The 17640-nt window shown below is 45.0% G+C and overlaps 1 protein-coding gene and 2 pseudogenes across 3 annotated transcripts in view; 2 read left to right on the top strand and 1 right to left on the bottom strand.

Moving 5' to 3' along the window:
• Positions 1–285: 285 nt before the first annotated feature.
• On the bottom strand, positions 286–458 carry LOC133772446 (translation machinery-associated protein 7-like; annotated as a pseudogene).
• Positions 459–3382: 2924 nt separating this feature from the next.
• LOC133772359 (iron-sulfur cluster co-chaperone protein HscB-like) lies at positions 3383–3933 on the top strand (annotated as a pseudogene).
• A 6755-nt stretch (positions 3934–10688) lies between these two features.
• PAIP2B (poly(A) binding protein interacting protein 2B) overlaps positions 10689–17640 on the top strand; it is a 38811-nt gene continuing 31859 nt past the window's right edge. Inside the window, exons 1-2 of one of the 3 annotated variants that reach the window (XM_062209621.1) lie at positions 10689–10843; positions 11472–11548. The gene's annotated coding sequence lies outside the window, so the exon portion shown is untranslated. Of the gene's footprint in view, positions 10854–11471; positions 11572–17640 lie in introns of all 3 variants that reach the window. The other 2 variants (XM_062209620.1, XM_062209622.1) reach the window with 2 other exon arrangements.

The following is a 17640-nucleotide window of genomic DNA, read 5'->3' as shown; positions in this document are numbered from 1 at the left end:
AGAAAGGTCTTCCTTTGCTGTTGGTTCACCCCCAAATGGCCGCTGTGGCCAGCGCACCGCGCTGATCTGAAGCCAGGAGCCAGGTGCCTCTCCTGGTCTCTCATGGGGTGCAGGGCCCAAGCACTTGGGCCATCCTCCACTGCACTCCCGGGCCACAGCAGAGAGCTGGACTGGAAGAGGAACGATTGGGACAGAATCTGGCGCCCCGACCGGGACTAGAACCCGGTGTCCCGGCACCGCAGGTGGAGGATTAGCCTATTGAGCCACGGCGCAGGCCAGACCAGCTTACTTTTTGCCAGATTTCTTAATTCCACCTGTGGCCAGGGGGGCTCTTCCCCCCCACCTTCACTTTTAGCTCCTCTTTTTGTTTTTCTTGAAAGCCTTATCTTCCTCATCCATCTCTTTGGCCTCTTCTTGGGCTGTTGCAGGGGCTTCTTGCTACCTTTCCGGCCAGACATGGCGCCTGCCACACCACCCCCACCCCCAGTGCCTTTAAAACACAAATGAGGGGCTGGTGCTGTGTCCTAGTGGATAAGGCCATCGCCTGCAGTGCCGGCATCACATATCGGTGCTGGTTATATTGGTGCAACATATCAGTGGAGACCCGGGTGCTCCACTTTCAATCCAGCTCTCTGCTGTGGCCTTGGAAAGCAGTAGAAGATAGCCTAAGTCCTTGAACCCCTGTACCCTCATGGTATACCCAGAAGAAGCTCCTGGCTCCTGGCTTTGGATTGGCTCAGCTCTGGCCATTGTGGCCATCTGGGGAGTGAACCAGCACATGGAAAACCTCTCTCTGTTTCTACCTCTCTCTGTAACTGTCTTTCAAATAAATAAAAATGTCTTTTAAAAAAAATTTTGATATTCCATTAAATCAATGCAGTGATATTTAAAGAATATGTTCAATATTTATTTTCTGTTTGTTTTTGAGAAACAAATACAGAGGCAGAGTTCCCATCTGCTGGTTCACTTCCCAAATGACTGTAACAGCTGCAGCTGGGCCAGGCTGAAGATGAGAGGGGGAATTCAATCCAGGTCTCCCACACGGATGGCAAAGACCTAACTACTTGAGCCATTACCTACTGCCTCCCAGGATATGCATTAGCATCTGGTACTGTGAGACCTGAGCCTGGATCAAGGTGTAACTATTTTAAATTAGGCCTCCATCTTGTAACTTGGGCCTGACCAGGCCCTGAACCCTAAGCCAGAAGTTCCTAAAAGTAAATAAATGAACTCACCTTGCAATAAACTCCCCTAGCAACAGCCGATTAACAGATAACAGAGAAATACCTAGAGTTCCTGGTGTCTTCTCAGGGCAGATAAGGTGATTGATAGCTACCCGAGACCCTGCAGTTCAGCAGGTACACCCCAGCAGCTCGGACCCTATGCTTCGGCCAATCAATTCAAAAGGTATCAACCCCAAAGCCATCCAACCACCTTTAGTAGGTCCATTCCCACCACTGGATGCACTGATCAATTCTAGGAGATGTCCTTTGAATTTCCCGCGGGATGAGATGATTTGCTAAATGGTATCATGATGTATAGAATGTCTCTGAAAACCCTGTTAACTGAAGGGTCGGGGCTCTCAATTCAGACCCGCTGTGTCGATGTTGATTGAGAGACCAGGCCCGGACCTGCAATAAAACTCTCGTGTGCTTTACAGCAGTATCGGCTCCTTGGTGGTCTTTGGGGTCGACTGAACTGGGCATAACAGTACTAGAACCCAAGCACTCCAGTATGGAATGCTGGCATCTTAACAGCTAGGCCAAACACCTACCTACAGTATTTCTTTACAGGAAGAGTTAAGCACTGTGTGGAGATGGATGTAGAAGGACTATAGATCCTTGCATACTCAACTTAGCAATACAAAACCTGTGGTTATCTGGACCTACCTTCCTTAAAAAAAAAAAAAAAGTTGAGAGGAAAAGAGAAAACAATTTTGCTGAGATTGAAATGGTGGGAGTAGGCAGCAGTAAAGGAGGAAGTAGACCTCTTAAGAAAGACCACTTAATTTCAGCTGTTGTGGAGGCAGTGTTCCAGAACTAGTTTATCAGTCACATGTTGCCCACAATGTCTGAGGGCTTTGGCTTCTCTCACCTGGAGGCCAATACCAAAACATTTCCTGAAGGATGCATACCTGCCTCCTATTGGCCTTGTTTTGGCCCCAGGGTATCAACTCCCTAGCATTCCAGTGCCTGGGGTTCCAGATACACACCACTTACAGAGTTGAGGGGTTACCCCATCATAACTCTTCTTAAAAAAAAAAAAGATTTATTTTATTTATTTAAAAGACAGAGTTACAGAGAGAAGTAGAGACAGAGAGAGAGGTCTTCCATCCGCTGGTTCACTCCCCAGATGGCTGCATCGGCCTGAACTGTGCCGATCTGAAGCCAGAAGCCAGGAGCTTCTTCTAGGTCTCCCACGTGGGTGCAGGGGCCCAAGGACTTGGGCCATCTTCTACTGCTTTCCCAGGCCATAGCAGAGAGCAGGATTGGAAGTGGAGCAGCCAGGACTAGAACTGGCACCCATATGGGATGCCGGCGCTTCGGGCCAGGGCTTTAACCCACTGTGTCACAGCGCCAGCCCCTCATCTACTAGACTCCCTGTTCTGAAGCCGAGATGCCTCTCACAAACCATAACACCAATTCCCCAGCCAGACCCCAGTGGCCTTTTAAAGTAAAATGTTCCTGTGAGTACTGCCAAGGCATCAACAGATTTCGTCATCATATTTGGGGAGCAATGGATGTAACCAGTGGCTCATTCACTCCTTTTCAGCCATGACCACATCATTAGCTGACTCATTTAGAAAGCAAGGTGATTTGTTAGGTCTCTAGAAGTTGCTCTATAACCTGGAGCTGCAGGCTTTGTTTTTCTCTGCCCTGATCCTGTCTGAGGCCATCTGACATTTTATATTCTCTGGACTCTTAGCTTATAGAAAAGCTATGGGGGCAACTGTATCCCAGAAAGACTTCAGGTCTGTTAACAGAAAGCCTGTGTCCATTTCTCATAGAAGCTGACCTTCGTTGAAGTCAACTGTTATCCCAGAGAATGGAAATTTCAGCTTTGAGGCTCTGTTTCCTGGTATCTGAGGCTAGGACACACAACCCATCCTAGCCTGTAACAACTGCCACTTTCAGAGCAACTTGATCACACCAGGCAGGCTGCCTCTTTTTAATGTTCTGAGATTTCAATTTCATATACTCTCAGCAGCTGAAACTCAAGGAAAACTCTTTCCTTAAAACCCAGGGGACAGTATACAAGTCGATGCTCTGTCACCATGCCCTCTGACCAGTTCTGTCTACCTTGAATATGGTCATCAAAGGTCAGAATCAAAAATTACTTCCTGGCTTTTTCCCCACCGGTGGAGAGACCGGCCGCAGGCCACATGTGGAGCTGGAGGTCCCAGGAGTTGTGGCTGGCAGGGGTCCCCGGAAGGAGACTGTTAAGCTGCACTGCTGCTTCGCAGGTGAGAAGTAATTCGCCCGCATGTTGGAACTGCGGCATCCTGGGGGCTCCTGGGCTGGGAGACGGGTTCTTCTGCCCGCAGTACCGCGTGCTGCAGCACCTAACCGAGCTTGAGACTACTTCAGCCCCATGGATTGCAACCGCTCCTTCAGAGTTGATACCACGGAGCTCCAGCGCAGGGATCAGGAGCTACAGCGTCTTGTCCACCCAGATTTCTTCAGCCAGAGGTCTCAGCTAAAGCTCCATGGAGCAGAGATTCCTGAAGGGACAGATTATGACATGGACAAGCAATTCCTCATGGAAATAATGGAAATCAATGAAAAACTCGCAGAAGCTCAAAGTGAAGCTGCCAGGAAAGAGATTGACTCCATTGTCAGAGATGACTTTGAAAAGGCCAAGGAAATTTTTACAAAGATGAGATACTTTTCAAATGTAGAAGAAAAGCTCAAGTTAAAGAAGATTCCCCTCTAACTGTTGCTAATTTAAAGTTTTAAAAATAAAGCTCTTGTATATTTAAAAAAATACTTCCTTGTACATAACTGCTACCTGAGACTTCCACACCAGATGAGTGACTGGAAAGTCCAAGGAATCCATGCATCATTATCAACTCTCAGTGTTGCTTTGAGTGTGTCTGACCCAATCTTCTAATAAGGACAGTTTCCATATTAGCTCCTACCTACATCTCCACAGCCAATTTAGTAATCAGATCTTTGTCCATGGAAAATTTAGTCATTTGACATCTTGCCTGTTCCCAAGTTTTCCTCCCAGGTGAGGAAGCCACATCCTTGCCCAACTGAACACTGCCCACTACACACAGTGATGACCAAATGCTGCATCTCACCCAAAAGTTCAATGAGAATTTGTCACTGACATACGTCATTGTGTCTTTGTAGCAATCCTCACCATTGCAGGTTATGTGTTCAGCAGTTTGCTCCCTCTCAAATCAGAGCACCTTACATATGTTCCTACATCTCCCTGTACTACCAACCTGAAGTTCCACAAACTCTGTAGTAAAGATGCCTCAATGTTTTTGTGCCCCTGTGACCTTGAGCCTTCAAGCCCAGCAGACCACCCTGTGGACTGGGACTGAGAGAATAAGATGGATAAATGTTGCTCACTTTAACTTGGTTCCTTTCCTAGGAATTAATTAGCCTTCTTTGAGTTTTACCTCCAAACTGTTCTCACACCAATCCGGTTTTTCTCTGCTCTTGACTTTCGTCCTTGCTATCATTTGATGCTCTATTCCTGCCTTTTGGATTCTTGAGTGGAACTTGGTTTTTGTGTCTTGAATTCTCGAGGACTTTGCCTTATATTCATTGCTCTGATGCTTTGTGAACTGTATCAGGCATTGTAGACTAGGGCCCAAGATCTCTGAGTCTTAATACAACAGCTTGGCACTCTTTTCATATGTATGTTCAACATGGGTCAGCAGGGGTTCTACTCATTGTAGTTACTTAGGAGACTCAGGCAGATAAACGCGCCATCTCACTCCTGCAACGTGATTGCTAGGATAGGAAAAAGGTGTGGCATGTGATATGTAGGCTTTTGAAAATACCTATCCAGAAATGACACAAACATCTGTTCACAATTCATCAGCAGAAACTTACCATATTTGCATGCCTAACTTCAAAAGGAACAAAAGAGTGCCACCCACCATGAATCCAGAAAAAATAATAGATGATTTGTTAATGGTCTTTTTTTTAAAAAAAGATTTATTTATTTATTTGAAAGCCAGAATTACACAGAGAGGAGAGGCAGAGAGAGAGGTCTTCCATCACTCCCCAGTTGGCCACAACGGCCGGAGCTGAGCCGATCCGAAGCCAGGAGCCAGGAGCCAGGAGCTTCTTCTGGGTCTCCCACGTGGGTGCAGGGGCCTGAGGACTTGGGCCATCTTTACTGCTTTCCAAGGCCACAGCAGAGAGCTGGATTGGATGTGGAGTACCTGGGTCTCACACCGGCACCCATATGGGATGCCGGCGCTTCAGGCCAGGGCAGTAACCCACTGTGCCACAGCGCTGGCCCCTTGTTAATGGTCTTAATGACAGGACCAGGACCCAAACCTTAGTATGGCCCATCCGGTATCATCCCACCAAGGCCCATCCTAGTGTCATCTGCCACCTCTTATTCCTGGATTTTCCCCTTTCCACTCATCCCATGTTGCCTCTACCACCTGGCTCCTCTCTCTGCATTCCCCCTTACTGTAACTGTCTGATGTATTATCTACACTTCTGCTTTTGATTCTGATCTCTGCCTTTTAACTTCAGGCCACATAAATGTGGGAAGGAGTGCTTTGCCCACAAGCTATGTTTTGAACCTACCAAAGCCAGTTAAGTTCTGTCTAGCTCCTCTTGACAGTGGAGCCACCCAGAGTCCCAGGACTTGCACTTGGAGGAAACATACTAAATCTTTGTCCAAGGAAGGGTGTTAAAGCCCTGGTAACTCAGCCAAACCTAGCCATCATGCAGGGAGCCAGAGGCAAGTAACAGGATCCTAAAACAAGGTCAGGGAGCTGGAAACATGAGAGTGAATACCAGCAGGGAGAACGCTGCAAACACAAACACCATAAACAGGGTTGTACCATAGTCACACCTTGGAGTTCTCTAATTAAATGTGTTTCACTAAAGTAATACCTACATGTGGTTTATAAAATCAGTAGATTTCATAAGACTGATAATGCAAGTTACAGTCTCCCTTCTTTCCACCATTAAAGCAACATTTCTCAACATTTTTAGCAGCCAAGTCATGGAGAGTAATATGACAATGTGCCTTTTCTTTTCTTTTCCTCAGCTAATAATTCCCTCTTAGTCTTCTATGCATTTATCACTAACTCATCCTCAACATGACCATATATTCATCTACTATGAGTCTAGGAGATCTTCAAAAGCTCATGGAAGGGGCCTGCATTGTGACCTAGCAGGTAAAGCTGCCGCCTTCAATGCTTGCATCCCAGATGGGCACCGGTTCAAGTCCCAGCTACTCTACTTCTGATCCAGCTCTCTGTTAATGGCCTGGGAAAAGCAGTAGAAGATGCCCCAAGTCTTTGGGCCCCTGCCACCCACATGGAAGACCCTAGTGAAGCTCCTGGGTTCAGCCTGACTCTGCTCTGGCCATTGCAGCCATGTGGAGAGTGAACCAGTGGATGGAAGATATATCTCTCTCTCTCTTTCTCTCTCTCTCTCTCTCTCTCTTTCTCTCTCGTTCTCTGTAACTCTTTCAAATAAACGAATAAATCTTAAAAAACAGTTCATGGAAAGTGTGTATTATAAAAAAAACTATGGATTTCAAAGTTTTTTGATCAAAATAAACATATTTTAATTTCATTTTCCATGAACTTTTTAAGGACCCTCCTATAGGTGGCATCACTTACATTTTTCCCGGAGGACATCACTGCCAAAGCCCTCTGAGTTCTCCCCTCCACTGCAGACAGATGTTCCCTAGGCCTGCCACACGGGTCTTATCCTTTCATTCTCTCTTTTTGAGCTTCCTCCTTGCCTTAATTATATACCTTTCGTGTCTTGATTTATTTTCTCATGGTGACAGTTGATTTGTGTTTCTGTGAGACAGTCAGTCAGGTGCGGCCACAAGAGGAGACTCAAGAGAGGCTCAGAAAAACAAAGTTGATCACACTCACGGGTCCTGGAGAAGGAGGTCACCACATGCCACTCAGGGTCACAGGGTAAATGCCACATGTTAGCCAAGTGGCAGCAAACAGGAACCAGGGAAAGTCTACAAGCCTAACTGGGGCTTTCAGGAAAGGCAGGACAGGGTAAGCAGTTCAGATAACTGTGGGTAAAGCTGAATGACTTTGGGAGGGCTGCGAGCTGTGGAGATGGCCTCTAGTTACCTGGTTCGTGGCCCTAGGATGATTGAAGCAGGAGACCTGCGTCTCTCCTGTAGGTCGGGTAGAGAAAGTACAGCACCGGATTGATGACTCCACACAGGAAAGGCCTGCTCCCAGCTGAGCCCTCTGCAATCTCTTAAGAATTTGCTGGCTCCTGGAGGGGGGCAGATTTCCCCCGGCCAGGCATTTAAGATGTGACACATCTTCATATACAGAACATTCAAAACATATACACCACCTCATGTGATGCACATTCGCTAGTAGTTCCTGATAAAGGGTACCTGAGAGGTAAATTTCTTGAGACCTTTCTTGTTGGAAAGTGCTTTATTCCACCCTCAGACTTCATTGATAGTGTGGCTGGATATGGATGTCTGGTTTTGAAATAATTACCCCTCAGAATTTTGAAGGTGTTATTACGTTGATTTGAGTCTTAAGTTGTCTATAGAGAGTCTGATTTTCTTCTGATCCCTGATTTGTTTTGACAAAGGAATTTAAAGCCAGATAAGATTCAGGCTCTCTAAAAATCACTAGCTTGGGGGAAAATGAGATTTGATACCTTAGTCACACAAGACCCTAAAGTATTGGTTAATGTTGCTGACTAGCTGACACCGTTTGGGCAGTAAATAAGTAAAGCATACATTCCCTTCAATAACTCAAGAAAAGCACATGATCTCCTTATTGCTATTTCTGCCAAATGCATCACAGGATGCAGACAAGAACCACTCAGCAGCTCATGCTGTCCTTTGTTAACTTGTGATTGTAACAGGCAATCTGTGGTAACGGCCTCCTGTTCCCCCTTTTTCTGTTTGTGCATTCCAATCGCTTGGCTGCATTTTGGAGCCCCTATCCTGGGCAAACGGAATAGTGTTTGCTGGGGGCCTTCCCCAGTTTGACTCAGATGAACTCCTTCATTCTCACACTCAGTGGGCCTCAACTTGCTTTCCAGGTTGCTGGTTTGTATGTGACCTGTTTCTCTCTGGAAACTTTTAGGATCTTCCCTTTCTCGCTCCTGCTTTGCAAATGTTTTAGATGAATTGAAACTTGTGTAATCGAGAGCCCAATTCCATTTTTTATAGGTATTTGATGACAGCTTTCCATCCCCACTGTCCCTCTCCCCCTTTTGCCTCACATATAGACAAGCCAGTAAGAAAAGCTGGTGAGTCTTCCCTGGGAAAGTTCAGACCCTGAAAGTCCCAGTGTGTCCCTGAAAACCCTTACCCCAGTGTCGCTTCCTGCCCCTGTCTGTCCCCTCCCACCCCTACTGACCACATTTAAAGCCAAAGCCAGTCACCTCTGTGGCTGCTCTCGAGACATTTTTTTGACCTGCTTGGGAGCCTCAGGTATGGACATCCTGATTATGTATGTATTACATCTCTCATCCCTTCTTCTTGTAGTGTCATCAGTGTAGACATCCAAGTCTGTTCCCCCTTTGCAGGAACATAAAGCATCACCACGTAGTAGCTGACTAATCCACCTCTATCTGTTTGCAAAAAGGGAACAATAAGAGTACTCATATTGTTGCCTCTTAGATTCATTTCAGTTAGGGCTAATGAGGATGGATTGTGGAGATGATTGGGCAACAGTGTGAATTACCTAATATTACTGAATTGCATACTTTCAACAGTTAAGATGGTAAATTTGTTGTGTACAGAGGACTGACTTAAGAGACTCAAACATCTCTGGGTTTTAATATCCTAGAGTTGTCCCAGAACCAATCACCATTGGATTCCAAAGAACGATTTGTAATCAAATAAAGCTTTAAAACAGAGTAGGCAGTCTTAAATGGATGTAACCTGACAAAGAACTTCCAAGTCCATGGAGCAATGTGGATGGAGAGTCTGGAGGTGTGCAGTGCCCTGCTGACCACCTGCCCTCTTCCCACTGCTCACATCTCTGTTCAGTGCTGTCCTCAAACAGCCCTTACTCTTACCATTCTACTTAAAACCGCCATTCCCCAAGCCATTCCATAACTCCGTTTTATTTGTCTCTGTAGCCTTTAGTGACAACATGGCATCTTATTATTCATTGGCCACTCTTCCTTGTCAGTCTCCCCTACTAGAGAACAAGCATCTTCATTGTTGATTTTCATCGCATATGCCCAGAGCCTAGATCACAGTCTGGGTCATCCTATCAGATGTTCCATCGTACTTTTTGAGTGAATGAATGATTTATGTATTTACTTATTATTTAATATATAAAGTATATACTTAATACTATTATTTCATTGAGTTTAATTCTCTTCATTTTTAATGTTTATTTTCATCTACATAAAAGGCAGAGTGACAGGCAGGTCCTCCATCTGCTGGCTTGCTACCTAAATACCCCCATTGGCTGAAGCCAGGAGGCTGGAACTCCATGCAGGTCTCCCATGTGGGTGGCAGAAATCACCCGCAGCCTCCAGGGTGCTTTAGCGGGAAGCTGAGCAGCCAGGACTTCATCCAGGACTGCAGTATGGGATGCGTGAGCCCAAGCGGCAGTTTACCCGCTGTGCCACAAAGCCCACCCCCATTTTCATCATTTACTTCCCCATCCTGAAACCACTTCCTAAGCCTTTACTTCGTGTCACGTATATTGCTAGCTGGATAAGCTGCGGGAGTTCGATAAAGAAACCCCCACTTTCTAAAGGATAAAATTCAAAGTCCTTAGGAAGCAAAGACTGGACATCTTAAATCCAAGGGAGTAAGGTTTTAATTGTATTAAGCGCTCAGGAAGTTAATTTTGTTTCTAGAACTCTGGGAGCGTCCCTTGACTTCCTTCCAAGCCTCTCAAGGACCCAACTTCTTAATTTTCTGCGACCGAGCTTAGCGCCAAGTTGAAACCATCGTTGCTTTCGGCGACCGAGTTGAGCGACAAGTTCAGGCCAGCTCGGCTCACAGCTCCTCCCTTGGTAATTGACAGCTCTGGGGAAATCCTGCTGAGGCCTGCCCCCGCCCTCCTCCTTGCTAAACTGAGTGGCAAGAACCGGTGGGAATGGCTGCCCGCTCAGCCAATGGACGAAGCCAGAGCTGGAGCCTGTGTAAACAAACCCAGAGGTACTGCGCCTCGGGTTCCTCCCCCACGTGGGCCAGACGCGTCGGTAGCCCAATGCAGATCCAGAACGAGCGTATCGTCCTTTGAGCCAATCAGAGGCACTGTCTCCCGCAAGGAGGCGTTCCATCCTGAAGAAAAGGACAGAGGAGGCTGAAAGACAGACGTTAAAACCAATCGGAGGCTGGAACTTCTAAGGGCGTGGGCGGGCACTGTTTAACATTTAGACGAATACAAACCACATAAGCCCTTCTAGATGACTGAGCGGCATGGTATTGTGTCCAATAAACGAATGGGGCGGTGCCCGGCAACCAATGGGTTGGGTTCGGGGGCGGGGTGAGGAGCCAGTGTGCACTAAAGAGGCAACCAAGCGAGTGGTACTGGCTGTTCTCTGTTGCTGTGGCTCACGTTTTGGTACAAGAGGCCGAGACTGTCCGAGCGACGGCGACCTCTGCGGCGGCGGCTTAGGCTCTCGGAGGAGTGGCAGAGGACGATCCGAAGGAAGGACTTCTGGTGAGCCCAGGTGGGTTCGGGCTGCCGGGGAAGGGACCCACGAGAAGCGCAGCTTTCCCAGCTCCGGGAGCACCCTGCGCCTCCTTTTCGGCCGCGCTCGGGGCTGCGGGGCGTCGCGCGGCCGCCCGAGCCCCCGTGGGAGGGAAGTCTCGCGGGGTCCCTCATCGTGGCCGTCGGTGATAAGGGGGCGTCCGCTGAGGTGACCCGTGCCTCTCGGGGACCCTAGGGGACCGTGGTCCCGTTCCCCTCCCCGCACAGGTGCTGTGCCCCCCTTCACCCTCAGCCGCCGCCTCCCCTGAGATCCCCGGGCTCTGAGCCCTCTTACTACACCCTCAACGCTCTGAGGCAAATCCACGGAGCTGCGTCGCCGCGCCGCGCCTGCGGGAGGAGTTTGCGTGGTGCCCCTCCCCCACGGCGGCCCCCGCGCGTGATCCGCGTCTCTTGGCCTCCCCCCACCTCGCCCTCTCCCCCAGCCCTTACTCCGGGTAGGCTAATTGGACTTGGATGGAGACCTCGGCCCCGGATCTTCTGCCTTGCCTTCTGCGACTGAATCCCTCACCCCCTCCCACCCTCTAAATTTCATCCTCATCTCTTGGAAACTAACGTTTTCCCCCCTCACCTCTTCCAGGTAGCCCAGAGGTGAACGCCAGGGAAGCAGAAGAACTTGAGAGAGGCAGAATCCACTGAACTTGGGAGCTTTGCAAGGTTGGGGAACTTTCATCGGCTCTGTTAAGTTTTAAACTGTTGTTGGCTTTCTTAAGACGGCATTTGCTCATTATCTAGAATCCGTGTCCCAGTACGGTTCTTTTGGCGATAATTGCTGAAAAAGCAGGTGAAAAGGTTTTACTGGCAGCAAGCCATTTAAAATGTATGACTATCGTGGTTATTATTTTAAGTAGATGGAATTGGATTGTACTTTAAACAGCCTAACTGAAGTGGCTGAGGGTGTGAAGTCTAAGTAAGGACCTGCCTCCCTACTTAGTCATAAAGCATCGGATGCACTGCGGCTGTACAGCACAGCATAATTTGGTCGCACTTAACCTATGAATGGGTAATAACAGCCCTGAATCTGTAAAAACAACTTTTCCTTTTCTCCTTTCACTAAGAATGTGTCTTCACCTTCATAGTGTGAATGTATCTGGTTTCCCGTAGTGTTGGTTCTTGCCATATGTTTCTAGACAATAGCCCAAACTATGTTGTGCCTAAATAAAATTATGCCAAGAGTTTTGCGAGGAAAACTAACTCACCACTCTTAGTTTTTATTGAGATTTTAGAGGTTTGAAAATATTTAGGTAGTAGACAATAAGGGTTTTGTTTTAGAGATTGGAGGAAATTGAAATATTGAAATAAGATTGATAAGCTCCTTAGGCTGTATGTGGGAGTGCAGAGGAGGAATGAACATGTGTGTAAAACCTTGTAAATTCTTACAATGCTTAGTTTTGTGACTTTACATAAATTGGAATGACTTTTCCTAGTTGTCAGTGGAGAAATGTAAGCTGTGAGTTTAACATGTTTATTGTGTTTTGGTCACAATTTTGCAAGCTTTTATGAAAAAGTTTTACTGTTTTCTTTATCCTATTTCTCACATACGTACACTATGCTTCCCTGTATCTAACTATAGATAGATTTTATCTTGTATATAGAGAAATAAGCCTGTTAGAGTGGATTCAGGGAATGTTTACTCTGAGTAGCAACATCATCTGACGAACCATATGTTTGAGCCTTATTGATGAATCACACTAAACAGAACAAGATCTTAAAACCATCCTAACAAATACCTAGTATTTAGAACAATAAAAAGAATTGATGACAGACTTTTAACAACCATCAAGGAAAATCCCAGAACAAATTACAAATCTGTGAATTGTTCACACTGTGAGTTAGTATAGGCTGTAGTTGAAAACCAAAGTTATTTTTGTACAGTCTTTTCAGGTATATTTGTGCTTGGTAATTACTCATTTACAAACTTACAGGATTATAGGTATCATTTCTCCCTAAAGACCTTGACCTATCAACCAAGAATTAAATGCAGAGAAAGAGTGCTGTAGTTGCATGTGTGTGTGTGGTGCAGGGAAACATAGAGGCCCTGTGGTCTGGTCTCGTCTCCTGCTCTCGCCTTGGCCAGGTGCTGTTTCCTGAACCTGTTTTCCTCTGTACATCTGGGCGGCTTTCTGTAGGTGCTGTTCGCTCTCCTTGAAAGCCTTTTCCATCCCTTATGTGCCTGATGAAGTTAGGTTTCTTCAGAATCTTTTTGAAGACTGCCTCTACCTCATTCAAATAATTATATTTTTCTAACTTGGTTATTACATTATAAATAATTATAGTTGATTTTCATTATTCACAGTAGTATGGCCTGTAAAGTTGCCTAAAACACCTAATTATCAAATAGTAAACCATTGCTCCTAAGGAAAGTATGTACATATATACATATATGTACGTACATACATTGGGTCCTAAAAACCCTGGATCTTTATTTTACAGGAGGAAATGAGGTGCAGAAGTGTTAAGGGACTCGCCTGAGGTTGCCCCACTAAGAGGTGCTAGAGTTAGTAGTCAAGCCCTGTCCAGTTGGCCGCAGCTTCTTGCACTACAGTGCAACGCCCCCTACTGTCTCTGTTCTCTGGTGTTCTGTGTGAGAACTGGAGTAAGAAGGTTCAGCATTGTCTTGTTTGACCTTAGTTTGGGACATGTGCAGAGAATGACAAGTTTTTCATTGCTGTGTGCATGTCCATGGATGACTGTTAAAGCTCCATGAGTGTTCATTTTGGGGTTACAAATAAATTTTAGTGAGGAGGCAAATTTACAAATATGAGATCTGCAAATAAGAGAATCTAGAGATCATTTCCTGGTTGCCATATTCTGTGGAATGTTTCTTTAATTTCTTTGATAACTTGTTAACATATTTATTCAACAAATATTTTTAACCACTCATTATAGTCATATTCTGCTTCAGATCATTGAAAACAAGCCAGAGATTAAGGCACTGCCCTGTGGGCCTTATATTTGAGTAGGAAAGACAGATTGCTAAATCTGCTCAGGAGAGAGGTCCAGGTTGGAATTATAAATTAAACTGACAAGATAAACCTGGTGTGCCCTCTCCCATTTCACATCCAAGCATACTTTCAGAACATTGTGTTCCCTTGTGCATTAACTCTTCACTTTGAGTCTCTACTTTGACCTATGTTAACCTCTACCTATCATTTGTTGATTTTGAGGCCACTTACCCATGTAACTGGCAGAATATTGTAGAACAGTCATACTGAAGTGGTCTTTGAATTCTGGCCCTACCATCTACCAACAGAATGACTTTGGTCAAGCTCTTGGACTTTTGAACTTATTTCCCAATTTCAAAAGTGGTGATATGATGTGTTAGATCCTTGTGGGTCGCAAGGAAGAGGCACACACATATTACCTTTGGTGATGGAGGTTAACTATACACCTGAATGAGAAATCATCTCAGCAGCCATATTTTCTCATAGCTCTAGAGCTTCCAGACCGTTATAGAACATGAACATAGCAGGATAGAATTTGAGCTCTGGACAACTGCCTCTTTCACTTTGTTCACAGGAATTTGTATTTGCTCAGAGGGAGTATCTGGTTGGATTGACCTATCACGTTCTATAATGGAGCCATCCCTATTGGGCAGAATTTTGAGCCAAGCAAAAATTGATTTTGATCTCCCCCAAGTTCAACTTGTGTGTTGTCTTTGACTGAGGCACTAAGCCTTGATCTAGTTGCTTGTGACCAAAGAAGTAGGACTGGTTTTACACATAGACAGATAATGCTATGCTATAGCATATACAATAAGAAGTCTTTGGAGACAGTTTTTCTTTTCTTTTTTTTCCAGAAGAATATGAGGGTGTAGCAGTCCTAGAGTTTCACGGCCTTTGTCCAATTCACATACCTATGTAACACAATCATAGATAATGTTTAATAAAGCATCTAGCAAGATAATTGACACATGCCAACTGTTCAGTACATCTTCCATTTGGTTTTGCACTTGCAGATGGGTTCATCCTGGGTATTCTGTTTAGTCACTTTATTTTCATTTATACTCATTTAGTCACTTTATTTTTATGAGGTAAATCCCCTACGAGTACAGTTACTTTGTCCTAGGAAGTGATTTGCTACATGTTGTTCTACATAATGAGAACTGGAAGGGGGGCTGACTTTTCAACCTAGTGAATACGTGATGTTGTGATGCTCTAGTCTCTTGAACCACTTTAAGAAATGAAGTTGGCATACATAAGTGGTTCTGCCTTTATTATGCATTATTGTTTGCAATAGCATGAACAGGAATGACTTAGGTATCCATCAATAAGGGATTGCTTATGTAAACTGGCATACCCAAACCATGGAATAGTGTACAGTTGGAAAGAGGAATGAGGAAGAGCTATATCCTGTGTAGAGAACTCTTAGGAACAAGGTACAGTGTAGTAGTAGAGTATGCTACTTTCGGGGAAAGAAAGTGTAGGATAATAATAGTCACATAACATGTGTACTTGCAAAAGGATATTCTGACATAATATATAAGAAAGCAATTAAAGTGTTTATCTGCAGAACAGGAGTATGAGTGAGACTTTACCATATTCCTCCACGTATCTGAATCATTACATACTTAAGTTTTTTGAATTATGTGTTCGTATTACCTTTTAGAAATTAGTCAATGGATGAATTAAATGAGATTATGATAAAGGGATTTTAAAAACAGAAGAATTTGAAGAGCTGTCATCCTTTTTTTAAATTTTTTTATTATTTTTTTTTTTTGACAGGCAGAGTGGACAGTGAGAGAGAGACTGAGAGAAAGGTTTTCCTTTACCATTGGTTCATCCTCCAGTGGCCGCTGCAGCCAGTGCGCTGCGGCCGGCGCACTGCGCTGATCCGAAGCCAGGAGCCAGGTGCTTCTCCTGGTCTCCCATGTGGGTGCAGGGCCCAAGCACTTGGGCCATCTTCTGCTGCACTCCTGGGCCCCAGCAGAGAGCTGGCCTGGAAGAGGGGCAACCGGGATAGAATCTGACGCCCCAACCGGGACTAGAACCCGGAGTGCCAGCGCCACAGGCGGAGGATTAGCCTAGTGAGCCGCAGCACCGGCCTGCTGTTATCCTTTTATTTCCAAATGAATAGAGAACAATATCAGCACACATTGAAAAAGTAGCCCCTTAGAAAGCAGGAGGCAGCTTTTTATTTTCTTTTGTTTATTTTGTATATTTTTAAAATACTTTGAGTAACAAAACAATCTAAGTCAAATGTTTCCAGACCGCAGTCATTTTAGTATTTTTTAGGTACATACATGCTATTTTATTGCAAACACCTTTTAATCTTTTTAAATTTACCTAATTTGTTTTTCTCCTTGGTGCTATAGGAAGACTCTTTAAAAGAATAAAGGTAGGGCAACTTTGTGTAGTACACGTGTCAGAAGTGGGTTGATAAAGCTTGCAAGCCTACATATGACACATGTGAAACCGTGTTTAATTTTAAAGTTTATAAATTTCATTTACTTGAAAGGCAGAGAGACAGAGACAGAGACAGGTGGACAGAGGTGTCCCATCTGTTGATTCAGTCCTCAAAAGCTCACAACAACTAGGACTGGGGCTGAGCCAGGCTGAAGCCAGGAGCTAGGAACTCAGTCTGGGTCTCTACCTGAGCTGTCACATGCTGCTTCCCAGGGTATACACTGGGAGCAAGCTGGAATCAGGACTGGAGCCAGGACTCAACCCCAGGCACTCTGATATGGGATGTGGCATCCCAAGCAGTGTCTTATCTGCCTGCCCCAGAAAACAGATGGAAATGAAATAAGATTTCTCCCTGATTATAAAGGAAACATACTCTTTGTGATATTTCAGAAGACAAAATATAAAGATAAATGATCTTTAGTTTTACAACACAAAACATTCTGGTTTTGTGCTTTTTAGACTTTTTTTATGCATAGAGCATTTTAAAAGGTAGAATCATACTATATAGTCTTTTTTTCACTTAAATATTTTGGGCATATTTCTTTGGCTGTAAATATATCCTGACATCCATCACCATTTTATTTTATGTCATTGAATTTTAATTTTACTTATTTATTTGAGAGGCAGAGATAGAGACAGACAGAGCTCCTGTCCACTGGTTTACTCTCCAAATACCCATAATGTCCAAGGCCAGGCCAGAGCTGAAGTCAGGAGCCAGGATTGTAGTTCTTATCTCCTATATGGTATCTGGAACCCAGTCACTTGAGCCATCACTTGCTACCTCCCAGGATCTGCAATAATAGATCAAGAAGCTGGAGTCAGGCACCAGAGCTGGGAATTGAACCCAGGCACTTCAGTGTGGGACTCGGGCATCCCAGCCACTAGGCTAAACATCTGCTCCTCCTCATCATTTTAATGGGTAAATGTAAGTTAACCATTGCTACCCCATGGTGATTCTCCTTGTGCACACATTTTGACAGACTTTAGCAATTATTTTTGGGCCGAGTTTCTGGTAGAATTTCTGGATGAAAAGAGTAGAAAACAATCTTGGGGCTCTTAATATAAATTTTCAAATTATACTGTAGAAACATTGTTTGAGTTTATACTCCCAGTGTAGAAGTGAAGGCGCCAGTTTCCCCACTACATTTGTCACCTTTGCTGGTCTTTGAGCAGAAAATCTCATTGTTTCAGTTTACATTTCTTTGGTTTCTAATTCCTTTGAAATTAGTTATTTATTTGAGAGACCAAGAAAGCTTCCATCTGCTGGTTCACGCTGCAGATTCCCACAATAGCTGGGTCTGGCCTGGGAGCTGGGAACGCAATCCAGGTCTTCCGTGTTGGTGG

This window comes from Lepus europaeus, chromosome 13 (assembly GCF_033115175.1).
Source record: "Lepus europaeus isolate LE1 chromosome 13, mLepTim1.pri, whole genome shotgun sequence".
Taxonomy (NCBI): domain Eukaryota; kingdom Metazoa; phylum Chordata; class Mammalia; order Lagomorpha; family Leporidae; genus Lepus; species Lepus europaeus.
This window is presented reverse-complemented; position numbering and strand designations above follow the sequence as displayed.